The 12,022-nt window shown below is 34.0% G+C and overlaps 1 protein-coding gene across 22 annotated transcripts in view; it reads right to left on the bottom strand.

The window, feature by feature from the left end:
• Positions 1–12,022, bottom strand: part of Erc1 (ELKS/RAB6-interacting/CAST family member 1) — a 564,692-nt gene that overhangs the window by 350,572 nt on the left and 202,098 nt on the right. The window lies entirely within an intron of this gene.

Raw genomic sequence — 12,022 nt, 5'->3', positions numbered from 1 at the left:
CAAAGATATATTCTTAGAAAATTCTTTGAAAAGCTCTAATGCAAACTACCATTAGTAAATGAGAAATGTTTGTATAAACTAAATGCTTTGTTATAAGTCTAAGATTAAATTCTAGCCAGGTAAGGTGGCACATGCCTGTAATCACAGCTACTCAGGAGGTTGAGGCAGGTGGATTTTGAGTTTGAGGCCAGTCTGGGCAACTAAATAAACTGTCTCAAATTAAAATTTTTAAAAGGAGGGTGGTTGGGAACTTGGGGGTGTAGTTCAGCAGTGGAGTGCTTCCCCTGCATGTGTGAGGCCCCAGGTTTAATTCCAGTGCCAGAAAATAACAAACAAACAAACAACAACAAAAAAAAGAACCCTTATTTAACCTCCTCCTACACACAAGCATTAAATCTTTGTTTCAGTACTGGGGATTGAATCCAGGGGAGCTCTAACACTGAGCAATATCCCCATACCTTTTTTATTTTCAAATTTGAGGCAGGGTTCTCACTAAATTGCCCAGGCTGGCCTTGAACTTGTGATCCTCCTGCCTCAACCCCCCAAGTAGCTGGGATTATAGGTATGTAGCACTGCATCTGGCTCCATTAAATCTTTTACCAAGTTCATTTATTTAAGGCTTAATTCCTGATGAAAAAGTACTTATCTATCCAAATACTGGCTTTTTTAGGGTTGCGGATGTGGCTCATTGGTAGTATGCTTGCCTAACATGCTCAAGGCCATAGGTTCAATCCTTAAGCACCAAAAAATAAAAAATACATCATAAATGGCTTCCCTCATCTTTAACTAACTTAGGAAGTATATTTTAAAGAATAAAAACTACAAGTTCGGAAGGTAAAAGGACATCACTGTTCTGCACCGGATTTTCTCCAATATCTAAAAATCAGTTATTTCACACTGTTTTGCTAGTTTGTTAAGAGGAAAGTTCCTATAGCAATTAGTCTTTTAAGGGGAGGATAAGGCTACAAAAACTTTTCAAATATGATTATGTCTGACAGAAAATAGAGGAGGAAGTATAAAGAGTAACAGGATCAGGAGCTATTCTGTAGAAAGCTGACCATATTTATATACCAAAAAGGGAGAATCAATAAAAAGAAAAAAGACCAAAGATGCAGAGAAATGTAGGAATAACTGAGGAAGGACACAATGAAATAGGCGACAGTAAGGGGCACAAAAGACTGTAGAAACAAACACGAAGGTCTGCTGCTATTCAATACTATTAAGACAATTCTGACTTATAATCACTTATTATAAATGTTTTATTTATAATTCTGCCAATGTAACATCGTGCACACCAGTGTTCTAGGCCTTCATACATGCTGAAGTGCCCTAACTCTGAGGTCTCATCTTAGTAAATGTCTCCTCTGTTAAGGAGGTCCTCTGTGACCCTAATCTAGATTTGATGTGCACTCCATCACACCCTGTGATTTACTACAACTACCTGTGTGAGTATCTATTTTCCCTGATAGAGAATATACATTCTATGAAACCAAGGGTGCAGGTAATCTTGTTTGTATCCTCAGTCCCACCATGAAAACTGACCTAGTGTAGAAACTCAACTACTTGTTGAACAAATGAATATGCACAAGCAGTGAAAGAGTTTTGCTTGATTTAAAACAGTTCATAGAATTAAGTGGTAGGAAAAGAAGAAGAATTGGGAAGAGGATAAAAGTAATCAATTATATAAGAGTAATGTTAAATGTAGCCTACAGGATGATCCAATTACCAACTTTAAAGAAAAGTCAATTAAGTTAGGGGGGAAGAATCAAAAATATATTAACCTTCCCTTACTAATTATAACAAATTCTGTATCAGAGAAGTTTACATCCAAATTCTTGCTGGGTTCATTTGGACGTTAAAATGAAATTCTAAGAATATTAAACATCTTTAAAGACCTTTGCAACTTTATTTTTATAAAAATATAAACTCTAAAAAAGATATTTTCCAAATGTTTTATAAACATTTCTTTAAAACAAACTTCTAAATAGTAGAATGACATTTAATTCAAGATGCAAACATATCTTATGTCCACAGAGTTCTTCTCAAAGCAACAGTTAGAAAAATATTTTCTGGATGTTTAATTACATGGCGTCATTCCCCTCACTGCTTTTCTAACCCTTTAAATTTTAATTGTCTGTTAAACTGTGTTTTGAAATGTGTATATTTTACATGTTCTACTTCTAGAATATCAGGAAGTCAAAATCACCCGGAAGCAAAAGCTGCAAACTTCAGTGAAATAACAGTACTATATAAAACGTCACCTCTGGACAAGGAAAACTAAACCATGAACAATCCTTTTCAAAAATCCTTAATCAGGTTAAGCTCTCTGTTCTCAAGTGCTGATCTACTGGTAACTGCCTACCTTTCACATTATTAAAAACCTCAATACACATACACTGGATCACATTATTAAAACCTCAATACACATACACTGGAGGCAAGGATTTCGTTCTTTTGTATTTCATATGTCGTACTAAAATATACACAATTATAGAATCAAGCAGATAACCAAATCCTTATTTTCAAAGTATAAATTATTTAATGAGGAAGTAAAGGTTAAGAAGGGGATCTTATTCAATAAACAACAAAACATATATGGTGCCTTAAAATTATTTAAAAATACATAGTAAAAAGATAAATACATATACTGAGGAAAGCTCTGGTGCAAAGTAGCTTCAATAAAAGACATTTATGTAAATTGATTTAAATTCTTTAAGGAAGTAACAGCTATTCTTTTAAAATTATGTCCTTTACCAATTTCTTTTGTGTCAGGTTCCTTCAGTGGTGAGAATTCAGTTTATAAACATGGCCTTTAAAGGAGATTCTACTGGCAGATCAGATTTTAATGTGTTAGCAAAATTCTATCCCCCAAAGTGGTGTGGTTAAAAGCCACAAATGATTTTACTTAAAAGCAAAGGGAAAGAGAAGCAGCCCTGAATGAATTAACCCACTGAGAACAACAACAACAACAACAAAAAAAAAAAAAAACAGGGAGAAAGCAGCAGAATAGAAACCTTTCCCAAAGTTTAGGGGAGAATTTTCCTCTTTAAAAACTTTTAATTCAAGATATAAACATATCTTATCTCCAAGAATTTGAACTTACCCTAATATATATCAGAATGAGTTTCGTGGGGTTTTTTGTTTTGTTTTTGTTTTTGTTTTTTTAAATTCTTAAGTTTCTATATAAGCAAGGTAAAGACAGAAGGTCAAGTACACTCAATTTTCCACTGGGAAAATTGTGCAAAAATATATGAACCACATCTGTATATGGCTTTGCCAGGTCACTTAATGGCTTGGATTAGTGTTCCAATACCATTTCTAGATACTAAAGGGAGTCAGAAGAGTTGAAGGAAAAAAATGAAGAAAAACAGAAGGAAATGGTTTAAGAATAGAATAAGCAAAAAAAGAATAAAAGGTTAAAAAATGTGGTTTTTGAAAAAAAGCTTTAATTAAAAACTCAAGAGCCTAGAAACGGGTATTTAAAAGAATTTGGCATTTTTAAGAAGTTCTCATAACTCAAAAGCTAAATTTCAGAGTTGGGGATATAGCTCAGTTGGTAGAATGCGAGTCTCGCATGCACAAAGCCCTGGGTTCAATCCCAGCACCACAAAAAAAGAGAGAGAGGAAAAAAAGCTGAATTTCAATCCTTTCCTTAATAATGATGAAGTTATCAGCTCATGCTGATGACAAAGAATACCAAAATTCAGGTACAGGTTAAATTACCAAGGACAGACATTTCCTACTTCAAAAATTTCAATTGTAAGAAGTCTTTTGAATAAATATAAATTAGAACACTAATCTTATACCAGTTACGGTTTTCAGAAAGAAGAAAATATGCCAAACAGGATACATCTAAATTTTGTACTATTATCTACAAATAAGCTATAAAGCAAAAAATCCCTGCTACTATGGAAGATATAACAGAATTTTAGGTCTTATAACCTGCTAAAATAATTTTAAATTATACCAAATTTAAAAACTTAATGACACTACTTACCCTATTTTTAAATATAGTAATGCCATGGAATTAGAAACTTTTAGACGGAGGTAAAATCAGAAACAATATTTAACAATTGTTTTGAGTCCCACATTTTACTGCCTTAAATCTCAATCTTAAATTAGGAAACATGCGCTCATTTATTCTCAGAAAGACTCTTTTTTTAAAAAAGTGAAAGCTTTTTTTTTCTTGTCAATTTCCAATATAAATTAATAAGAGCTTAAAAACCCTTTGCTAATAATGTGGGAAGATACTTGAGTTCATTTGAAATTTTGCAGAAAAAAAAAGCTGTATAAAACTGGCATATTGTTGATTCACAGACATCTATTCTCAAATTCCTACGGATAGTTCACTTACTAATTTCATGATAAAATCTACTCTCAAATTCCTACGGATAGTTCACTTACTAATTTCATAAATATTTATGTATTAATTTTAAAAATGTGATTTCCAGATATAACCAATAAGCTACATTTTTGTTTTGTTGTTTTAGATTTTATTTTAAATGTCAAAAATCATGTAAGCATCTTCATAAAGAATAAATAGATCTGTTCTGCATGGAAAAGTATAGTAAGGTCAGCTCCAACATGCAAAGACACTGGATGTCATCACTGCCACCTTTACAAGGATAAGAACAAAAGGCTGAACAAACTGAAAATTAATGACTTTTCTTGGACCTGTTAGAAAATTGAGATCACAGGGCAAACTGCCACCCAAATATGGAGAAACACATATATTGGGAGAGTCAGAAATGAGATCTACTCATCTGGAACAGAAGCAACTCATACAAGCAATTGCAGGGTCATCATGAGGAATTGTTAGGGGCTGAGTATGACAGTAAGAAACTCGTAGGGGGGGAAGAGTTTTAGGGGACTTTACCATACTTTCATATACTTTACAACCACAGGAACCCCACCAGATTTTTTAAGTGAAGAGCTGAGAAAAATCCCTGTGGTTCTGGCAGAAGAAGAGAAAAGAATAACAATTGTGAAATACCCTCAAAGCATTCATCTAAAGGCTGGGGTAAAATTTTACCAGAGCTTTATCCCACCTGGAAGGATGACATCTCACCTATTCTAACCCCCTCTAGCCTTCCATTCAAACCTAAAGGTAGAAAACCAAAACTGAGAAAGGCTTGTGAAGATCACAGCCAGGAAGATAGGCCCATGTAATACTGAGACATAGGACTGTGAATCTCACCCTCTCCTATCCCTTACTACCACCCCAAAAGGCTCCAGTATGGTAAAAGTGGATTACATTTGAAAAGAAATGAAAGATGCAGACTCACTTTGAAAAGCAAAGCCCACAGCCAAAAGGAGAGACAAGGACATTAGAGGAATCTGAAGCTTCTGGCATCTACAGCAAACTAAATATAGCCCAATTTCTAGCCAGGATAATAGACAAGTATTATACTACCAGACTATTTCTACTATCCAAAAAAATCTTCAGCTTTCAACAAAAAATTACAAGGCATGCTAAAGGACAAGAAAAAAATCATAGTCTGAAGAGACACAAAACCAGACTCTCATATTTGACAGAAATGTTGGAATTATCAGAGAATTTGAAATAAGTATAATTAATACAATAAGGGCTCTAATGGGAAAATCAGAAAACATCCAAGAATAGATGAATAATTAAGCAGAGAGATGGAAACTCTAAGAATCCAAAGGAAATACCAGAAATCAAAAACATGTAAGAGAAATAAAGAATGCTTCTGATAGGTTGATTAGTAAGTTGGGCAGAGGAGGGGGGACTATTAGTGAGCTTAAACATAGGTCAACAGAAGCATTCCAATCTGAAATTCAGAGAGAAAGAAACAGCATAGAACATCCAAGAACTGTCTAGGAAGTAATTTCTTTCTTTCTTTTTTAAATAAAGATATTTTTTAAAAGATGGACAAAATATCTTTATTTGTTTTATTTATTTTTTTATGTAGTGCTGAGAATAGAACCCAGTACCTCACAAGTAGGAGGCAAGTGCTCTACCGCTGAGCTAAAACCCCAGCCCCTGGGAAGTAAATTCAAGAGATGAAATATACATACTTATAATACCCAAAGGAAAAAAAGAGAAAAGAATAGAAGAAATAATCTAAATAATAGTAGCTGAGAATTTTTTAAAACTATTGATACTTATCAAACCAGGAAGCTCCCATTATCAAGCAGGATAAACACCAAAACAAAACAAAAATCAGTATTAAGGCATCTCATATTCAAACTGCAGAAGACGAAAACAAAGAGAAAAGTCTGAAAGTCCTCAGAGAGACAAACAAATCTGATAAAAAAAAAAAAAAATTCATCAGATTCATCATTAGAAACCACATCAGCGCCCAAAGCCTGGCCTGGAACCCATGCATGCCCCTCCTCTCCAGGAATCCAGAAGGGAACACCCTGCAGCTGCTGAGGTTCCCTATCCCACCAACGTGGGGCTGCACTCAAACCACCTCTATCTTGGAACACTGCAGCCACCTCCATAGCCCTTCCCACATGGTAATCTCCATGACAGGACAATAAACAGGGTCAGGAGGCAGCCAGCAGTACTGTATGCCACAGTGTGCCAATAACGAAGGCTGCCCAACCCCATCCCACAGCCCATCCTTCCAGCCCCATCTCTGAAAGGGGTTGACTCCATCTTGGAACACCTCTACTGCCACCTTGGGTTACCTCCACTGCGACCTCTGCCACCTTTAGTTGGCACAGATTCCATCTTGGGGTACCAAATGAGGCCTGGAAGTCCAACAGCAAGGTACCTACAGGCTTGATGCTACTGCCACCACCAACTAGGGACGTGGCCACTTCCATCTAGGGACAACAACCAGGACATGGCAGACGGTCACCAAGGTCTCTGTGGGCCAGGTTGCACCAGAGGTGTCCTACTAGGTGTGCTAACAGTCACCATCCTGTTGCAGAGGCAACAGGGAGCCTTGCATGGGGTTGCCTCTTGTTTTTTTTTTTTTTTTCTCCTGCTGACAGCCAACTTCTTTTGATTCCCCACTTGTCCTATAATCTATAATACCTCTATATTCTCACATCCTATCTCATAAACATCACATCCTACCCACCCCCTTCTCTCTCTGTCCACCACTAGAAACTATAAACCCTCATGCAAACCTACTGGCTATATAGTAGAAAATAACTGTACACTTCTGTTTACAGCAGCAAAACTGTAAATGTCTAAATAGAATCTAATTGATTTATGGCTGCATATTAGTTGCATTAAACATTGATCTCCCCCTAAAAGGTGAGGTATTCATAACCTGCAGGGACACTATAAGATTATAGGGTAGAAACTACAATACCTCAGACTCACACTGCAAGAAAGAAAGACACATAGACAACATGACAAACCAAGGGAGGAAAATGCCACAAATAAACCAAGATACTATAATAATAGAATCCATTGATATAGATGAAAGATGAAATGACAGAGAAGGAGTTCAGAATGTATATAATTAAAATGATCTGCAAATTAGAGAATGACCTGAGAGAGCAAATACAGGCAAAAATTGATCACTCCAACAAAGAGATAACAGAGCAATTACAGGCAACAATTGATCACACCAACAAAGAGATAAAAGAGAAAGACAGCAAAAGATTACTTCAAGAAAGAGATACAGGGGGTCAGGGTTGTTGCTCAGTTGTAGAGCACTTGCCTAGCATACATGAGGCACTGGGTTCGATCCCCAGGACCACATAAAAATAAACAAAATAAAGGTATTGTGTCCATCTACAACTAAAAAAATAAATAAATAAAAAAAGAAAGAAATAGACAGAGATTTTGAAGGGGGAAAAAAAACCAGAAATCATAAACCAAATAAAAAACTTGATAGAAAACATCACCAACAGATTAGATCATTTGAAAGACAGAACCTCAGACAATGAAGACAAAATGTTCAATCTTGAAAATCAAGTTGACCACACAATGAAGATAGTAAGAAATCATGAACAGAACATCCAAGAATTATGGGAAAATATCAAAAGACCAAATCTTAGATTTATTGGGATAGAGAAAAAAATGTACAACCTCTTCAATGAAATAATATCAGAAAATTTCCCAAATGTAAAGAATGAATTGGAAAATCAAATACAAGAGGTCACCAAATGTACAAAATTACAACAGATCTACACCAAAGCACATTATAATGAAAATGACTAGCATACCGAATAAGGGTAGAATTTTAAAGCCGCAAGACAGAAGAATCAGATTACATATAGGTGAGACAAATTTGGATCTCAGCAGATTTTTCAACCCAAACCCTCAAGGCCAGGAAATCCTAGAATAACATACCAAAATCTGAAAGAAAATGGATGCCAACCAAGAATCTTATATCCAACAAAATTAAGCTTCAGGGCTGATGACAAAATAAAAACCTTCCATGATAAACAAAAGTTAAAAGAATTTACAACAAGAAAGCTGCACTACAGAACATTCTTGGCAAAATATTCCATGAAGAAAAAATGAAAAAACAATGAAAATCTGCAAAGGGAGGAACTATACTAATGGAAAGGCCAATCAAAGGATAAACAATGTCAAATTAAAAACCAGAAATAAACCAAAATGACCAGGAATACAAAACATATTCAAATAATAACCCTGAATGTGAATGGCCTAAACTCATCAATTAAAAGACACAGACTGGCAGACTGGATTTTATAAAAAGACCCAACAAATGCTGCCTTCAAGAGATTCATCTCACAGAAAAAGACATCCACGAGCCCATGAAAGGTGAAAGGATGGGAAAAAAATGTATCTCTCACATGGACCATACAAATAAGCAGGGTTTCTATCCTTATATATCAGATAAAGATGACTTCAAAGTTAGTGAAAAGGATAAAGAAGGACTTTTCATACTACTCAAAGGAACCATACATCAACAAGACATAACAATCATAAATATCTATGCCCCAAACAATGGGATGTCTATGTATATCAAACAAAGTGTTCTTAACTTCAAAAATCAAATAGACCACAACACAACACTGGGTGACTTTAACACACCTCTCTCACCACTGGATAGATATTCCAAACAAAAACTAAACAAAGAAACTATAGAACCCAATAAAATAATCAATAATTTATACTTAACATATATATATATGGAATATTCTATCAACGAGTGAATACACTTTTTTTTCCCCAGCAGCACATGGATCCTTCTCCAAAATAGACCATATGTTATACCACAAAGAAACCACATCAGGAAGAAAAGAGTAAAGTATTTAAAAGTGTTGGAAGGGAGAGACACCATTCTAGAAATCTAGATACACTGTAATTACTCTTCCAAAGAAAAGGAGAAAAACAAAAATTGAGGAATTCATTGTCAGAAGCCATGTGCTGCAAGAAATTAAAAGTTGTTCTTCAGAGAAAGGAAAATGAAAGAGGTCAGAAACTCAGACACAGTATACACAAAGAAGGGAAAAAACTGGACAAGTAAATGAAACGAAAATTGCATCTTTTTTCTTAAATGATCTAAAAGATAACTATTTAAAGTAACAAAGTAATAGTAAAAATGTCTTGGGTGATTAGAGCCTACAGATACATGAAATGAATGGTAACAATATAATAAGGGAAAAGAAGAAGAAATTACGAATATTCTATTTAAGATACCTGTACTGCACATGAAGTAGGACAGCAATGACAGAGTACTTTACACTAGCTAAAATTATGTTGCAAACACCAGGACAACAATTTTAAGAAATTTTTAATAAGTATAATTTATATGCTAAGAAAGGAGAAAAAATAGAATCACATAAATACTCAGTTAAAACTAGAGAATGGGGTAGAGGTGTGAGCACTTGAAGCTTTGGGTTGAACCCCTAGCATGGGTTGGGGAGGGAGGGGTTTGGCTATAATATCACAAAGATAGCAGGGGGCAGGAGGGAGGGGCAGTAGGAGAACCAGAGACCACAAAGGCCAAAGCTTGGAAAAGTATAATTAACAACTGCTTTCTGGGATTAGAGTACTGTACTGTGTAAATAATGTAATAGGGAAATATCAGTAATGAATTTTTTTATTGAAATAACTAAATAAGGTTTCTTTTAATAACTTTTTATAGGAAAAGAAGAAATCAAATGACTAAACATAATTATTTCTAGAAGATAATTTGCATAATTTTATTAGTTAGATTTTTCCAGGAAAATAAATTATTCAAGGCATTTTAAGAAAAGCATATTTTTATAGATAAAATAAAACTTATTATAAGGATGAAGGTCAAAAAAGCTGCTGCTAGTATACAGGAAACCAGAAAACAGAGATCACACCACAACTCTGATGATGATTTCAGTTTCCTCAGCAAAAAAGGGAGTTCTTTCCAAGACATTACTGGACATTATGTGTATGAGTAATTCAGACAATCACAACACATTATTCTCTTCTATTTTACAAAACATATAAAAAAAAAAACCTTTCTTTTATGAGAATCTGAAACTGGAATCCTGCTGACAATGGGATCTACAACACATTCCAGGCTTCTTGCTGCAGAAAACAAGGGCTGTGATGAATGATCGTTATCTAATATCATTTGTGTTCTACCCTCCACATAAAATATCAGTCAAATATGCAAATAATTCACATGTAAATAAATGGCTATCCTAAGATATTCTGTAAAATGGGACAATGTTCCATCCCATGTCCATGCCTGTCATGCTGAACACTGGTAAAATTAATATTCTAGAATTTGGAAATAATATGTGATATAGTACCCAATTTCTTTTTTTTAAAATTTTTTAATTGATTTTTTAAAAAATAAATGACAGCAGAATGCATTTCAATTATTATTATACATATACAACACAATTTTTTAAAATGAAAAGAAATAATTGCTTAAAATAAAACATAGGAATATTTGAGAAGAAAAACAGACATGGACAGAAGTACTAAATCAGAAAAAGAGAAAGCCACCAATCTCCTCTACCCAATTATATATTTTCTCACAAATATAGATAAAAAGCCTAACATAAAAGAGACCATGAATGATGAACTATGGGTCTCAAATATAACAAATAGAAAGAAAATGTAATACTATCACAAATAAGCAAGTTTAGAATGTTAATAACATTACTCCTGGAAGTGCCTTCTGTTTTACAACCCTAAATACATTTAACAACTTCAAATGGAAAATTACCTCCTTCTAATGTCAAAATACAACTGCTGCCATTATATAGCAAAATGGAGAATGTAAGCCATAAATGGTTTTATGATTTTTGTTTATTACAGCCTTAGATACTTGCACATTTATGTACATGTATAGTTTATTAAATATTCTACGGACTTGTAAAAAAATACAACTGTCAAATCTAAATTGGTTATAATTGGAATCTTTAATCTCAAATAAAGGACTTTCCCCACACAATTCGAAAGTAACTTTAAGCTACTGGATTTTCTTCCTTTCCTTAGCCTCAGAACATGATTTCCTAAATGAACATAATATGTTAATCTATGGAAAAAGAGCAAAAGTAGAAGTCTCAAGACTAAGCTCCACCCTTCATTCATCAGTCAATGAATTGAATTCAGTTAATGTAATTGCTCAGAAGTCTAAGTTTCAATTCTCATAAAGTTAGATAGGTAAGAGATTTAAATATTGAAAGGGCTCTGAAAACTATGAATTGCTACTTAAATATTACAGAAGTATAAAGCAAAGAAATAAATGATAAATATCTACACCATTCCTAACATTTTCATTATGTTTAAGTACCACTGTTACATTATCTCCTTTCAGGAAGTTTAATTCTAGTGGAGGAAAATATCACAGAATTGAGATTTTTACATCATAGTCTCAAATGTCACCAATAAGGGAGGTATATATTTTAATCTTCCTCTAAACTATAAATTTTCTAAGTGATTGGGGTTCTAATGAATAAAATAAAGTAGGCTAAGAACACTAAAAAAAAAAAAATCAAACAAGACACAAATTACCATTTCAAACTTTGGGGGTTTATTATTCCACTTGTAAATTAATCCATATAAACACCCTAGACTTACCTACTGTGCTTTTAATTAAAACAAAGTAAGAAAATGGGAAACTTTTTG

The sequence above is a fragment of the Marmota monax genome, unplaced genomic scaffold, assembly GCF_021218885.2.
Source record: "Marmota monax isolate L192 unplaced genomic scaffold, Marmota_monax_Labrador192_F-V1.1 WCK01_AAM20220418_F8-fsc00163, whole genome shotgun sequence".
Classification (NCBI taxonomy): Eukaryota; Metazoa; Chordata; class Mammalia; order Rodentia; family Sciuridae; genus Marmota; species Marmota monax.
The sequence above is the reverse complement of the archived record's forward strand: the minus strand, read 5'-3'. Positions and strand labels throughout refer to the sequence as shown.